This window comes from Cherax quadricarinatus, chromosome 69 (assembly GCF_038502225.1).
Source record: "Cherax quadricarinatus isolate ZL_2023a chromosome 69, ASM3850222v1, whole genome shotgun sequence".
NCBI lineage: Eukaryota > Metazoa > Arthropoda > Malacostraca > Decapoda > Parastacidae > Cherax > Cherax quadricarinatus.
Window position 1 is genome coordinate 3315680 of NC_091360.1, and position 17491 is coordinate 3333170.

A 17491-nucleotide genomic window follows, 5' to 3' on the forward strand; every position below is an offset into this window, starting at 1 on the left:
GGTGATGTCCTGGTAGTCAGTAAATGTAGGGCTGATAGTGCTGTCCTGGGAGACAGTAATGGTGAAGCTGGAGGTGCTGTCCTGGGAGACAGTAATGGTGAAGCTGGAGGTGCTGTCCTGGGAGACAGTAATGGTGAAGCTGGAGATACTGTCCTGGGAGACAGTAATGGGGAAGCTGGAGGTGCTGTCCTGGGAGACAGAAATGGTGAAGCTGGAGATACTGTCCTGGTAGACAGTAATGGTGAAGCTGGAGATTTTGTCCAGGTAGTCGGGAATTATACGCAGGAAGGAATACATATAAATGACCTCATAGAGGACAGGAGCCATAGTAGGGAAACAAGTGTAGTCAAAGATAAGATAAAACCAATATTGCAAACCAGAAATACCGCAGGAAATAGCAAACAAGAGGACTCCAATAGCAATAGTGAGGATAAATTACCAAAAACAACTGGTGGGAGCTCCATTGTTGGTGCTAGGGAGGATAGGAATAAGACAGGGAAACATGCACCAACAGGGAATACAGTCACAGAAACCCAAGGCAAACGGAAACCAAGCCTGTGCACATACTATGCACTTGGTATCTGCTGGCATGGGAAATCTGGAAAAACAGATGGGACATGCAACTATGACCACCCTAGAAAATGTCATGCCCATATGACAACAGGAAAATGCAAACTCCCTTCCTGTAAGCTTTTTCACCCTGAAATGTGTACCTCTTCAGTACAGGAAAGACTGTGCTATAACTTAAATTGCCAGGCATACCATCTAAAGGGGACAAAAAGATACAAAACATCCAGGCCATGGGAAAACCTGGGTAGCCACAGCCACTCAAGAGGGAGAGGTTTTTTAGTGCCAGGAAGGAAAAAAAACTGGCAGGAAATGGCAGAAATCGTACACCAAATCCAGTCATTCCTGGAGTGGAACCACAGTCGATGGCCTCCACTCCAAACCAACAGATACAGATACTAATGCCGGAAAAAAAATCCCCCCCCAGTACCAACAATACCACCAGTCCGATAACATTCTTCTTTGCAAATATACAGGGTCTAAAGCCAGCAATAAACAACAAAATACCTTTCATCCGTGGACTGCTTGCAGAGGCAAAGGCAATGTTCGCGGCTTTCACTGAGACCCACATAAAGGATCACTTGGACAACGAAATATGGATCCCAGGTTACAACCTATACAGATGTGACAGAGTGAACAGGCAAAAGGGGGGGGTTGGCCTGTACATTGCAGAGTCACTTGTTTGCACAGAACTGCTTAATGCCTCAAATGACGTAGTGGAAGTTTTAGCAGTAAAGGTCGAGAACCAAAACCTAGTCATTGTGGTAGTCTACAAGCCTCCGGATGCAACATCCCAGCAATTCCAGGAACAGCTGTTAAAAATTGACCACTGTCTGGAAAATCTTCCAGCTCCTGCACCCAACATCTTGCTCCTGGGGGATTTCAACTTAAGGCACCTAAAATGGAGGAATATAGCAAATAATATTGTTGCAGTAATAACACCAGGAGGCAGCTCTGATGAAAACTCACACTCACACGAGCTTTTAAATCTCTGCACAAAATTCAATTTAAACCAGCAAATAATAGAGCCTACTAGACTGGAGAATACACTAGACCTCATCTTCACTAACAATGATGATCTGATAAGAAATGTCACCATATCAAAAACAATATACTCAGATCACAACATAATTGAGGTTCAGACATGTATGCGTGGAGCCTCAGACCGACAAAATGAGACTAGTCACGAGGGAGCATTCACCAAATTCAACTTCAATAACAAAAACATAAAGTGGGACCAAGTAAACCAAGTCCTAACCGATATAAGCTGGGAAGATATACTAAGCAACACAGACCCAAACTTATGCCTAGAACAGATTAACTCGGTGGCACTCGATGTATGCACAAGGCTTATTCCTCTAAGAAAAAGGAGGAGTAGATGTAAAATAGAAAGAGACAGGCGCTCCCTTTACAGGCGACGGAAAAGAATAACAGAGCGGCTAAAAGAGGTCAATATATCAGAAATGCGCAGGGAGACACTGGTCAGAGAAATAGCAAGCATCGAACTTAAGCTAAAAGAATCCTTTAGGAGTCAGGAATCGCGGGAAGAACTAAAAGCCATAAATGAAATCGAAAGAAACCCAAAGTATTTCTTCTCCTATGCCAAATCAAAATCGAGAACAACGTCCAGTATTGGGCCCCTACTTAAACAAGATGGGTCCTACACAGATGACAGCAAGGAAATGAGTGAGCTACTCAAGTCCCAATATGACTCAGTTTTTAGCAAGCCGCTAACCAGACTGAGAGTCGAAGATCAAAATGAATTTTTTATGAGAGAGCCACAAAATTTGATTAACACAAGCCTATCCGATGTTATCCTGACGCCAAATGACTTCGAACAGGCGATAAATGACATGCCCATGCACTCTGCCCCAGGGCCAGACTCATGGAACTCTGTGTTCATCAAGAACTGCAAGAAGCCCCTATCACGAGCCTTTTCCATCCTATGGAGAGGGAGCATGGACACGGGGGTCGTCCCTCAGTTACTAAAAACAACAGACATAGCCCCACTCCACAAAGGGGGCAGTAAAGCAACAGCAAAGAACTACAGACCAATAGCACTAACATCCCATATCATAAAAATCTTTGAAAGGGTCCTAAGAAGCAAGATCACCACCCATCTAGAAACCCATCAGTTACACAACCCAGGGCAACATGGGTTTAGAACAGGTCGCTCCTGTCTGTCTCAACTACTGGATCACTACGACAAGGTCCTAAATGCACTAGAAGACAAAAAGAATGCAGATGTAATATATACAGACTTTGCAAAAGCCTTCGACAAGTGTGACCATGGCGTAATAGCGCACAAAATGCGCGCTAAAGGAATAACAGGAAAAGTTGGTCGATGGATCTATAATTTCCTCACTAACAGAACACAGAGAGTAGTCGTCAACAGAGTAAAGTCCGAGGCAGCTACGGTGAAAAGCTCTGTTCCACAAGGCACAGTACTAGCTCCCATCTTGTTCCTCATCCTCATATCCGACATAGACAAGGATGTCAGCCACAGCACCGTGTCTTCCTTTGCAGATGACACCCGAATCTGCATGACAGTGTCTTCCATTGCAGACACTGCAAGGCTCCAGGCGGACATCAACCAAATCTTTCAGTGGGCTGCAGAAAACAATATGAAGTTCAACGATGAGAAATTTCAATTACTCAGATATGGTAAACATGAGGAAATTAAATCTTCATCAGAGTACAAAACAAATTCTGGCCACAAAATAGAGCGAAACACCAACGTCAAAGACCTGGGAGTGATTATGTCGGAGGATCTCACCTTCAAGGACCATAACATTGTATCAATCGCATCTGCTAGAAAAATGACAGGATGGATAATGAGAACCTTCAAAACTAGGGAGGCCAAGCCCATGATGACACTCTTCAGGTCACTTGTTCTATCTAGGCTGGAATATTGCTGCACTCTAACAGCACCTTTCAAGGCAGGTGAAATTGCCGACCTAGAAAATGTACAGAGAACTTTCACGGCGCGCATAACGGAGATCAAACACCTCAATTACTGGGAGCGCTTGAGGTTTCTAAACCTGTATTCCCTGGAACGCAGGAGGGAGAGATACATGATTATATACACCTGGAAAATCCTAGAGGGACTAGTACCGAACTTGCACACGAAAATCACTCACTACGAAAGCAAAAGACTTGGCAGACGATGCACCATCCCCCCAATGAAAAGCAGGGGTGTCACTAGCACGTTAAGAGACCATACAATAAGTGTCAGGGGACCGAGACTGTTCAACTGCCTCCCAGCACACATAAGGGGGATTACCAACAGACCCCTGGCAGTCTTCAAGCTGGCACTGGACAAGCACCTAAAGGCAGTTCCTGATCAGCCGGGCTGTGGCTCGTACGTTGGTTTGCGTGCAGCCAGCAGCAACAGCCTGGTTGATCAGGCGCTGATCCACCAGGAGGCCTGGTCACAGACCGGGCCGCGGGGGCGTTGACCCCCGAAACTCTCTCCAGGTAAACTCCAGGTAATATATATATATATACATATATATATATACATATATATATATACATATACGTATATATATATATATATATATATATATATATATATATATATATATATATATATATATATACGTATATGTATATATATATATATATATATATATATATATATATATATATATATATATATATTATACGTATATGTATATGTATATGTATATATATATATATATATATATATATATATATATATATATATATATATATATATATATATATATTATACGTATATGTATATATATATATATATATATATAATACACACACGTCGTGCCGAATAGGCAGAACTTGCGATCTTGGCTTTAGCAACGCTCATCTTGCCATATAAGACAAGTGAAAATTTGTGTATGTAATAATCTCGCAAAAATCATAATGAACCTAACGAAAAAAATATATTTCATTGTGTTTGTTTAGTATTAAATTACTGTAAACAAATCTAAAATATATTTAGTTGGGTTAGGCTAAAATAAATTGCTCTTGTTATAATAAGGTTAGGTAAGTTTTCTAAGATTCTTTTGGTGCAAAATTATAAATTTTTACATTAATGAAAAAAATATATTTATTTATTTATTAATTTAAACATGATACAGAGTTGTACAAATGAATACAGTTAAGTGCAACATGCCAAAGCCCCTTGTATGCAGAGCATTATGGGCAGGCTTAAAATTAACTTAAGATTAACTAAGCAGTGATATATTCAGTGGTAAAACATTATTGTAAACAGATAACAATTTAGCACAAATGAGTATTACAAAGATAGGTCATATGGTCATTTACTACATTGCTGTACATTCAGTAGAATGGAATATTCTGTTGGGTAATGTAATTAAAAAATAAGTTTGATTGGGTATCAGGTTAAACATTTATGAGATACAATTTTTAAGATACAATTATTCAGTATTTATTTGGTTGTGGGTAAGTGATTTTTGAGAAGAGACTTGAATTTGTAAACAGACAGTGTTTCTTTTATATTTACAGGTAATGAATTCCAGATTTTAGGGCCTTTTATGTGCATTGAGTTTTTGCATAGTGTGCGATGGACACGAACATCAAAGAGTTATCTGTGCCTTGTGTTACGAGTTTTTGCTAATTGACCAGGTTTACATAATCGGCACAACATACTCTACTCTATATATATATATATATATATATATATATATATTTTTTTTTTTTTTTTTTTTTTTTTCAACAAGTCGGCCGTCTCCCACCGAGGCAGGGTGACCCAAAAAAGAAAGAAAATCCCCAAAAAGAACATACTTTCATCATCATTCAACACTTTCACCACACTTGCACATTATCACTGTTTTTGCAGAGGTGCTCAGAATACAACAGTCTAGAAGCATACACATATAAAGATACACAACATATCCCTCCAAACTGCCAATATCCCAAACCCCTCCTTTAAAGTGCAGGCATTGTACTTCCCATTTCCAGGACTCAAGTCCGACTATATGAAAATAACCGGTTTCCCTGAATCCCTTCACTAAATATTACCCTGCTCACACTCCAACAGATCGTCAGGTCCCAAGTACCATTCGTCTCCATTCACTCCTATCTAACACGCTCACGCACGCTTGCTGGAAGTCCAAGCCCCTTACCCACAAAACCTCCTTTACCCCCTCTCTCCAACCCTTTCGAGGACGACCCCTACCCCGCCTTCCTTCCCCTATAGATTTATATGCTTTCCATGTCATTCTACTTTGATCCATTCTCTCTAAATGACCAAACCACCTCAACAACCCCTCTTCTGCCCTCTGACTAATACTTTTATTAACTCCACACCTTCTCCTAATTTCCACACTCCGAATTTTCTGCATAATATTTACACCACACATTGCCCTTAAACAGGACATCTCCACTGCCTCCAACCGTCTCCTCGCTGCTGCATTTACCACCCAAGCTTCACACCCATATAAGAGTGTTGGTACTACTATACTTTCATACATTCCCTTCTTTGCCTCCATAGATAACGTTTTTTGACTCCACATATACCTCAACGCACCACTCACCTTTTTTCCCTCATCAATTCTATGATTAACCTCATCCTTCATAAATCCATCCGCCGACACGTCAACTCCCAAGTATCTGAAAACATTCACTTCTTCCATACCCCTCCTCCCCAATTTGATATCCAATTTTTCTTTATCTAAATCATTTGACACCCTCATCACCTTACTCTTTTCTATGTTCACTTTCAACTTTCTACCTTTACACACATTTCCAAACTCATCCACTAACCTTTGCAATTTTTCTTTAGAATCTCCCATAAGCACAGTATCATCAGCAAAAAGTAACTGTGTCAATTCCCATTTTGAATTTGATTCCCCATAATTTAATCCACACGTATATACAGTATTATGATAAATAACAACTGTCGCAGAATAAGTAAATAAAAAAAATGATTGTAAATACCATTATTGAAAAGTAAATAAATGAATACAAGTTTATCCTATCAGTTAATATACAATACAGCTTCTCCTCACTTAGCGACGTACTCGTTTACCGATGCCTCGGACTTACGAGTTCTCTGACGAGTATGAATACCTAAATAACATATATTAGAGCTGATTTCCTCTATTCTGTTTATTACAATATACAGTATGCTACTGTATAAACATTTTAAAAATATACTAGAAATGTTATAAATGGTACAAAGGTGACATTAAAACAATAACAAAGATAGTTGACACAAACCCATTATAGTATGCTTCTCACTTAGTTTAATATGTTTATTATGCACCCCATACCCATCCTGTGGGCGGTAGTCAAAAGATTACAGAGGTACATAATTGGTCCAGGGACTGGACTCCAAAGTTTTGATAGCTGAGCAAGTTACAAAGGTAATGAACTAGATCTGGTCATAATCATGACCAAGTTACAAAGGTAATGAGCTCCAGGTAGAGCTGGTCACACTCATGAATAATTGCAAAGGTAATGAATCATAAACACATTAATCATGAGAATTTACAAAGGTAATGAGCTCCAGGTAGAGCTGGTCAAAATCATTACAAGTTTCAAAGGTAATGAATGATACACGTTATCACATGATTACAATCATAGACAAATTACAGAGTAATGAGCAGTAAACAAACATAGCAGGGAATTCATCCATTGCCCCAACAACAGATGTTGCTAGGTGCCTGTCTCTCCTCGGTAGACAGCCATTGCAAACAGCAGCAAGTTGCCCCGGGATCTGCTGCTTGCACGAGCACCATCGACCCTCCCCAAGAGGTCCAAGAAGCCAGTGACTCCATTAGCAGCCCGATGGAGAGCTCCCCTAGGGACATGCCAGCGTCCTGGTGGATGCCAAGTTGATTGAAGATCCCAGGCCCTCGTGTGCACGGATGTTGAAGCTTGAGGAACTGAGTACACACTGCCTGTGGCACACCTGACAGCTGCCTCGAGGTCGAACTCCACGATGCTGTCCCTGTAGTGGAAGTTCCTGTGAGCCCGGCACTCCCTGCAGTGCCATCGCTGACATCGTGGGTTAGGGGAGAAGTACCCTCTACAGATGGGGTGGCGCTGGGAGTTGGGTGGGTGAGGCGGGGGAGACACGCAGGGGTGAGGCGTTATGAGAGGGTCACTATTTACTACACACGCCCTCCCCCTCCCCCCCAGCGGAGAGGGGGGGAGGCGCTGACTGGTCCTGACTCGACAACACCAAATCCTCTGAAACTGCACAACACTTCAACTATTTACGCTGAAACGATGCACTGGGATGTCCGTTCGCTGCTCTGGTATCTTCTCAAAGCATTCACACTGAGTTCTGTTAAGTAGGGACCTGGTCAGCCTCTTTGACCAGGAGCTATCCTTGAAAATCCCGCAGCTAGCCCGCTACACAACCTGCCGTGTCGGCCATGTTGAGCCCTGGCTTCTCACTTGGCAACGAATTTGTTTACTTACGTGGTCTTAGGAACTGAACTCCGTCGTTAAGTGAGGAGAGGCTGTACTGTACAGCACCCAAAAAATGTTTACAGTTTTATCACACCATCGTAAAATGGTAAAGCAAGGAATGTCTGCAGTCTGTATACTGAAAATGATTCGACAGGTTAATTTTCACCTTCATTTGACATGCACTACAGGTTCAGTTTCGTGAGGTATTTTTGAAATGGAGTCAGAATGACCTTAAAAAAGATAAAACATATTTACATTTAGGCGGGGTAGGGGTCGGCCTAGGAAAGGTTGGAGGGAGGGGGTAAAGGAGGTTTTGTGTGCGAGGGGCTTGGACTTCCAGCAGGCATGTTTGATAGGAGTGAATGGAGACAAATGGTTTTTAATACTTGACGTGCTGTTGGAGTGTGAGCAAAGTAACATTTATGAAGGGATTCAGGGAAACCGGCAGGCCGGGCTTGAGTCCTGGAGATGGGAAGTACAGTGCCTGCACTCTGAAGGAGGGGTGTTAATGTTGCAGTTTAAAAACTGTAGTGTAAAGCATCTTTCTGGCAAGACAGTGATAGAGTGAATGATGGTGAAAGTTTTTCTTTTTCGGGCCACCCTGCCTTGGTGGGAATCGGCCAGTGTGCTAATAAAAAAAAAAAAAAATTTACCACTTGTAGAGCTGCTGGATGAGTATTGGGGCAGAAGTTATTGACTTGATGAGAGCCTCTGGAGATCTGCTAGCACCGTGTTGACAATTAGGTGTTGATATTTTATGTCTACAACCTCTGTCATTCCCATCCCCAGATGGCATACTATGTTTTAGGTTTTTCTGGCCTCTACTCCAATTGTTACAACCTTGCATGTACATGGGGGTTGAGTTGAAGCAGCCAGATTTCTGACTAATGTTAGAGTGTATCCAGATTCATATGTTTTATTTTTGTGTATGGTGTTGAGTACACATTAGTGTGGTATTCCATGTAGGTTTTCTAACATTGTCCGTTTCTACTGAAACTTTGTGATATCTATTCAACATGTCTGTTTTTAATCAGCATTTCTTGTACCTCTTTGGTGGAATTACATAGTGTTTGAGTGGTGTATTGCTACTGATTTCTATATAGTAGACGTGTTTGTTCAAACCTGTACTTTCATTACTGACAAATTGTAGTTTTTCTATTTTTTTGTAAAAGATGAACCAACTATAAACATACAGCCTCTCCTTACTCAGCAACGTACTCGTTTACCGAAGCCTCTGACTTATGACAGGCTCTCTGACCAGTATACATACCTAATGTATATTAAAGCAGATTTCCTCTATTCTGTTTATTACAATACAGTACATTACTGTATAAACATTTAAGAATATACCAGAAATGTTATAAATGGTGCAAAGGTTACGTTAAAATATCAAAGATGGTTGATACAAACCCACTACCATTATAGTATGCTCCTCACTTAATGACTAATTCATTTACCAATGTGATCTTAGGAATGGAACTCCGTCGTTAAGCGAGGAGAGGCTGTATAAATATTTTAATGTACTAAATGTTGTAAAGGCTCATCTGTTTTGCAGGGTCACATAGGTAAAACGAGAAGTAATCCATTAGGCAATCCAGTTGATGAGAAAATACCTAAAAGTGGAGGATTGATTCCAAGGTCCAAGAAGTTGTAGGAAACAGTGTTTAATATAAGAAGCACAACCAATAGCGTCGAAAACTCGCTTGGAGAGAAGGTCGGTACATGTTTGTTGTACATGAAAATGTTGCTCTCCATCTCTACACATTACTGGTGAGTTTTACTTTCCAGAGGCACAAATAAAAATCAGTACATACAAAAGACTGATCTTAAGGTGCCCATTATTGAGAACAAAGATTAGACAACATGGTGCTGTGGGGAGATGGAGGAGAAGCTGCAGAGGTTGGTGGATGGATTTGGTAGGGTATGTAAAAGGAGAAAATTAAAAGTAAATATAGGAAATTGTAAGGTTATGAGGATAAAAAGATTAGGTGATGAAAGACTGGATATCAGATGGGAGGGATAGAGTATGGAGGAGGTGAATGTATTCAGATACTTAGGAGTGGACGTGTCAGCAGATGGGTCTATGAAGGATGAGGTGAATCACAGAATTGATGAGGGGAAAAAGGTGAGTGGTGCACTTAGGAGTCTGTGGAGACAAAGAACTTTGTCCGTGGAAGCAAAAACGGGAATGTATGAGACTATAGCTGTACCAACACACTTGTATGGGTGTGAAGCATGGATGATGAATGTTGCAACGAGGAGACGGCTGGAGGCAGTGCAGATGTCATGTCTAAGGGCAATGTGTGGTGTGAATATAATGCAGAGAATTCGTAGTTCGGAAATTAGGAGAAGGTGTGGGATTACCAAAACTATTATCCAGAGGGCTGAGGAGGTTTGGACATGTAGAGAGAATGGAACAAAACAGAATGACTTCGAGAGTGTATAAATCTGTAGTGGAAGGAAGGCGGGGTAGGGGTCGGCCTAGGAAGGGTTCGATTGAGGGGGCAAAGGAGGTTTTGTGTGCGAGGGGCTTGGACTTCCAGCAAGTGTGCACGAGTGCATTTCATAGGAATGAATGGAGACAAATGGTTTTTAATACTTGACGTGCTGTTGGAGTGTGAGCAAAGTAACATTTATGAAGGGATTCAGGGAAACCGGCAGGCTGGACTTGATTCCTGGAGATGGGAAATACACGTACAGTGTCTACACTCTGAAGGATGGGTGTTAATGTTGCAGTTTTATAACTGTAGTGTAAAGCACCCCTCTGGCAAGACAGTGATGGAGTGAATGATGATGAAAGTTTTTCTTTATCAGGCCACCCTGCCTGGGTGGGAATCAGCCGATGTGTTAATAATAATAAAATAAAATTTATGAGAGAGGGGAAGGTACCTAGGGATTGTCAGAGAGCATGTATAATTCCTGTATATAAAGGAAAGGGGGACAAAGAGAGTTTAAAAATTATAGGGGAATATACAGTGGACCCTCGACCAATGTTGGCATCGTCTAACGTTAAATCCGACTAGCGATACATTTTAACGCAAAAATTTTGCCTCGACTAGCGCTAAAAAACCCGACCAACGCTATTCGTTCTGTTCGAGACGCGTCCACTTGTGGCCTGAACATGCCTCACTTGTCCCATGGGTGCCAGTGTTTACAAGCCAGCCAGCCACTGCGGTCCCATCCAAACATACAATTGGAACATTTCATATTATCACAGCGCTTGTAGTGATTGCACCTGCAAAATAAGTCACCATGCCAACCCTACAGCAAAAAGGGTGAGAATTACTATGGATATGAAGAAAAAGATCATTGCTAAGTATGAAAGTGGAGTGCGTGTGTCCGAGCTGGCCAGGTTGTACACAAAACCCCAATCAACCATCGCTACTATTGTGGGCAAGAAAATGGCAATCAAGGAAGCTGTTCTTGCCAAAGGTGCAACTATGTTTTTGAAACTGAGATCACAAGTGACAGAAGATGTTGAGAGACTGTTATTGGTGTGGATAAACGAAAAACAGATAGCATCTCTCAAGCGATCATATGTGAAAAGGCTAGGAAGTTGCATGATTTAATTAAAAAAATGCCAGCAACTAGTGGTGATGTGAGTGAATTTAAGGCCAGCAAAGGTTGGTTTGAGAGATTTAAGAATCGTAGTGGCATACATAGTGTGATAAGGCATGGTGAGGCTGTCAGTTCAGACCACAAAGCAGCTGAAAAATATGTGCAGGAATTCAAGGAGTACATAGACAGTGAAGGACTGAAGCCTGAACAAGTGTTTAATTGTGACGAAACAGGCCTGTTTTGGAAGAAAATGCCAAGCAGGACCTACATTACTCAGGAGGAAAAGGCACTCCCAGGACATAAGCCTATGAAAGACAGGCTTACTCTGTTGATGTGTGCCAATGTTAGTGGTGATTGCAAAGTGAAGCCTTTATTGGTGTATCACTCTGAAACTCCCAGTGTGTTCAGGAAAAACAATGTCCTCAAGGCTAATTTGTGTGTGCTGTGGAGGGCAAACAGTAAGGCATGGGTCATTAGGGACTTTTTCTATTACTGGTTACACCATGCATTTGCCCCCACTGTGAAAAATTACCTCCTGGAAAATAAATTGGACCTTATGTGCCTCCTGGTATTAGACAGTGCTCCTGGTCATCCTTCAGACTTGGCAGAGCGACTTTCTGCAGACATGAGCTTCATTAAGGTGAAGTTTTTGCCTCCTAATACCACTCCTCTCCTGCAGCCCATGGACCAGCAGGTCATTGCAAACTTCAAGAAACTGTACACAAAAGCTATGTTTGAAAGGTGCTTTGTAGTGACCTCAGAAACTCGACTGACTCTAAGAGAGTTTTGGAGAGATCACTTTAGCATCCTCAATTGTGTAAACATTATAGGTAAGGCTTGGGAGGAAGTGACTAAGAGGATCTTGAACTCTTCTTGGAATAAACTGTGGCCAGAATGTGCAGACAAAAGGGATTTTGAAGGGTTTGAGGCTAACCCTGAGAATCCTATGCCAGTTGAGGAATCCATTGTGGCATTGGGGAAGTCCTTGGGGTTGGAGGTTAGTGGGGAGTATGTGGAAGAGTTGGTGGAGGAGGACAATGAAGAACTAACCACTGATGAGCTGCTAGATCATCTTCAAAAGCAAGAGGCCACACCTGAGGAAACTGCTTCAGAGGAGGGGATAGAGAAATTGAAGAAGTTGCCTACTTCTAAGATTAAGGAAATGTGTGCAATATGGCTTAAAGTGCAAACCTTTTTTGATGAAAATCACCCTGACACAGCTACTGCAAGCCGTGTTGGCAACCTGTACACTGACAATGTTGTGAAACACTTTAGGAATGTCATAAAGGAACGGGAGGTACAGGCCTCTTTGGACAGATATGTTGTGCTGGTCCTAATGGCATTAAAAGAAGGGAAGTAACCCCAGAGAAGGACTTGCCACCTCAAGTCCTAATGGAAGGGGATTCCCCTTCTAAACACTAACACCATCAATACACTCTCCTCCCATCCCATCAATCACCACCAGATCTTCAATAAAGGTAAGTGTCATGTAACTGTGCATGTCTTCTTCAGTTTGTGTGTATTAAAATTAATATTTCATGTGGTAAAAAAAAATTTTTTTCAATACTTTGGGGTGTCAGGAACGGATTAATTTGATTTCCATTATTTCTTATGGGGAAAATTAACTCGACTAACGATAATTTTGATTAACGATGAGCTCTCAGGAATGGATTAATATCGTTGGTCGAGGGTCCACTGTGTAGTTATACAATGCTCTTGTTTGGGTGTGAGGCATGGGTTGTGAATGTTGCAACAAGGAGAAGGCTGAAGGGAGTGGAGATGTCATATCCGAGGGCAATGTGTGGTGTGAATATAATGCAGAGAATCCGTAGTTTGGAAATTTGGAGGAGGTGTGGGATTACCAAAACTATTATTCAGAGGGCTGAGGAGGGGTTGAAATGGTTTGGACATGTAAAGAGGGTGGAATGAAATAGAATGACTTCAAAAGTGTATAAATCTGTAATGGAGGGAAGGTGGGGTAGGGGTTGGCCTGGAAAAGGTTGGAGGGAGGGGTAAAGGAGGTTTTGTGTGCGAGGGGCAAAGGAGGTTTTGTGTGCGAGGGGCTTGAACTTTCAGCAAACGTGTGTGAGCGTGTCAGATAGGAGTGAATGGAGACAGATGGTTTTTAGGACTTGTCATGCTGTTGGAGTGTAAGCAAGGTAACATTTATGAAGGGATTCAGAGAAATCAGCAGGCCAGACTTGATTCCTGGAGATGGGAAGTACAGTGCCGGCACTGTGAAGGAGGGGGTGTTAATGTTGCAGTTTTATAACTGTAGTGTAAGCATGCCTCTGGCAAGACAGTGATTTAGTGAATGATGAAAGTTTTTCTTTTTCGGGCCACTCTGCCTTGGTGGGAAATGGCCGATGTGTTAATAAATAGTTTACTGAGTATACCATGTAAAGTGTATGATAGGGTTATTATTGAAAGAATTAGAGGTAAGACAGAGAGCAGGATCACAGATGAACATGGAGGCTTTAGAATGGGTAGGGGATGTGTAGATCATGTTTACATAGAAGCAAATAAGCAAACAGTATTTAGATAAAGGTAGGGAAGTTTTCATTGCATTTATGGATTTAGAAAAGGCATATGATAGTGGAGCAATGTGGCAGATGTATGGAATAAGTAGTAAGTTAATAAATGCTGTAGATAGTTTTTATGAGGATAGTGAAGCTCAGGTTAGGGTGTGTAGAAGAGAGGGATATTAATATCCAGTAAAAGTAGGCCTTAGACAGTGATGTTTAATGTCACCATGGTTGTTTATTTATACATGGGGTTGCAAAAGAAGTAAATGCTAGGGTACACAAATAACCTACATATAGGAGAGAGGGGCTTACGATGGTGTTTTGGTCCAACTTGGACCATTTACAAAGTCATTGTGACTTTGTAAATGGTCCAAGTCAGACTGAAATGTCGTTGTAAGCTCCTCTCTGTGTGGGTTGCTTGTGTATTGTTCCAGTCACAGTACTGTGCTTTTTTGTTTTTTTCTAAATGTTAAGGTGTTGGGGAGAGGGGTGAGATTAAATTAAGGGGAATCAAATGCAAAATGGGAGTTGAAATTTACTTTTTGTTAATGATACTGTGTTTTCGGGAGATTCTGAAGAGAAGTTACAAAGGTTAGTGGACAAGTTTGGGAGGGTGTGTAAAGGAAGAAAGTTGAAAGTGAACATAGGTAAGAGTAAGGTGATGAGGGTATCAATCAAGTTAGGTAAAGAAAAAACTGGATGTCACATTGGAGGGAGTATGGAAGAAGTGAATGTGTTCAGATATTTGGGAGTAGACTTGTCAGTGGATGGGTTTATGAAGGATGAAGTTAACCATAGAATTAATGAAGGGAAAAAGATGGGTGTTGTTTCCACAGACACCTCAATGCAAGGTAACGTTATCCATGGAGGCAAAGAAGGGAATGTACGAGAATTTAGTGGTACCAACACTTACGTGTGTGTGAAGCATGGGTTGTAAATGCTGCAGTGAGGAGAAGGCTGGAAGCAGTGGAGATATCATGTTTAAAGGAAATGTGTGGTGTAAATATTATGCAGAGAATTCATAGTATGGAAATTAGGAGGTGTGGAGTTAATAGAAGTATTAGTCATAGGGCTTGTTGAGGTGATTTGGTCATTTAGAGAGGATGGAACAAAATAAGATGACATGGAGGGTGTATAAATTTGTAGTGGAGGGGGGGGGGCTAGGGGTCATCCTAGGAAAGGATGGAGGGAGAGGGGGGGTGAAAGAAGTTATGTGCAAGGGGCATGTGGGAGTGTGTTAGGTAGGAGTGAATGGTTTTTGGGACTTCATGAGCCGTTGGAGTGTGAGCAGGGTAATATTTTCCGGAGGGATTCAGGGAAACCAGTCGGCCAAACACAAGTTCTGGAGGTGGGAAGTACAATGCCTGCACTTTAAAAGAGGAGTTTGAAATATTTGCTGTTGGTAGTGACATCAGAAATGTCATATCTTTGTGCCTTTGCAAAGACAGTGTGAGAGGTAAATTGTACAAATCACGAGTTCCATTGAATGTACATTTGTTTCATATGTTCTGTTACTCCTCCTCATCCTAATACATGTATCTGACACAGAAAGAGACGTAAGCCATAGCTCCATGTCTTCTTTTGCAGGTGATGCTCGAATTGCCATGACAATGACCTCCATTGAAGACACTACAACACTCAGAGCGGACTTCAACCAAATCTTCAAATGGGCTACTCAAAACGATATGAAGTTCACTGAAGAGAAATTTCACCTACTCAGATATGGATAACTTGAGGAAATTAAACTGTATCAGAGTATACAACAAATTCTAACCATACAATAGTGAAAAAGTAATGTGAAGGACCTGGGAGTGATAACATCAGAGGATCTCGCCTTCAAAGACCACAACAATGTATTGCATCTGCTAGGAAAATGATAGGATGGCTAATGAGAACCTTCAAAACTAGGGATGCCAAGCCCAGTATGATTCTGTTCAAATTGCTTGTTCTCTCTAGGCTGGAATACTACTGTACACTAACTGCCTCCTTCAAGGCAAGCAAAATTGCTGACCTGGAGAGTGTACAAACAACTTTCATAGCACCCATAAGTACGACAAGGCACCTAATTTACTGGGAATGGTTGAAGTCCCTTGCTTTGTATTCCTTGGAATGCAGGTGAGAGAGATACATTTTAATATGCACTTGAAAAATCCTAGAGGGATTAGTACCAAACTTGCACACACAAATCACTCCCTATGAAAGCAAAAGACTCGGCAGGAGATGCAACATTGCCCCAATGCAAAGCAGGGGTGCCCGAGCCTTAGTATTCTGAAAAAACATTCAACTGCTTTCAGTAATTTACAACCTCTTTTATACACTTGTAACACCTGCCAGATTGCTTCCCTGTCACATTCATTTTCTAATTTAACGAATGTAGCATAAACTTGCTTACCTTTTTAAAAATAATAATAATGTAGCTAAGCCTCCTTTTTCATCTGTGATCATTCTCTCTCGGTATACTCAACAGGATAATTTCCACACACTTTTGTTTATAGTACATGCTTTGTGCCAATCCCTGGGTACCTTTTCTTCTTTGATAGATGTATTGAAGAAAAGTACCATTGATTTTGAAAGTATGTCCCAAACTGCTTTAAACATTTCTGTCATGACTGCAGCTAGTTTGCACTGCCACACACATCTTGCATTTGATAACTAGTAAAGGATGTTTTACTTTCCTTTGTTCATCAACCTTTAACAGTTGTTGAAAATATGAACCATTTTGTGTTTGTCAAATTCATTGGTGCTGTAGGCTTTCTCAAGATATTAATATAACTAAAAAGAGAGTACCTAGTTGAATCTCGACAAAATTTGTTGATAGTGCCTCATTCGCCAATGATGTGTATATACTCCTCCCTCTTTATATCACTTGTGCTTCATAAATACTTCTGGTATGGTAATTTTCTTTCTATTAAAGACTGTATGTGAGCATTCAACCCTTGTATATGTGTAGACTCATGAAACCAATACTACTTTAACCTCCTCATTACTTAGATTTTCACTTGCCCATCTTTCTCTCAGTAGTTGCTTGTATCTTAGCCTAAGTGCCTCTAACTAATAAGCTTGAAGCTGTCAGTCGCTGATGCCATTCTCTTTGTACCCCATGTATTTTACTTCCACTGTAGCTACAACTAAATATTGTGATCTCATCCCTGTATAAACATGCACATACAGAAATTAACTGATAAGCCTTGTTTCACTGAACTATTGTCATTATGTATATCTTTTATACTTATTTAGGCATTTTTATCCTCTTCAAGGGGGGCTCCTTGGCGTGGTGAAGAGGCTCTTGGTCTGAGGAATTAGACCTATCGGTCTTCTTCCTCAGACCGAACCTAATTACCCCCCAATCTCCCCTCCCCTATCCCATCCTCCCCATCCTCCCCTTTTTCCTTTCCTCCTCCTCCTCCCCACTCCTC

The 17491-nt window shown here is 41.2% G+C and overlaps 1 long non-coding RNA gene across 4 annotated transcripts in view; it reads left to right on the forward strand.

The window, feature by feature from the left end:
• The window catches only part of LOC138854777 (uncharacterized), a 36665-nt gene extending 19349 nt beyond the window's left edge, over nt 1–17316 (forward strand). For all 4 annotated transcript variants that reach the window (XR_011393952.1, XR_011393953.1, XR_011393950.1 and 1 more), the window contains 2 exons: nt 9548–9706; nt 15663–17316. This is a non-coding gene — a long non-coding RNA (uncharacterized lncRNA). The remainder of the gene's footprint in view (nt 1–9547; nt 9707–15662) is intronic.
• Nucleotides 17317–17491: the final 175 nt, after the last annotated feature.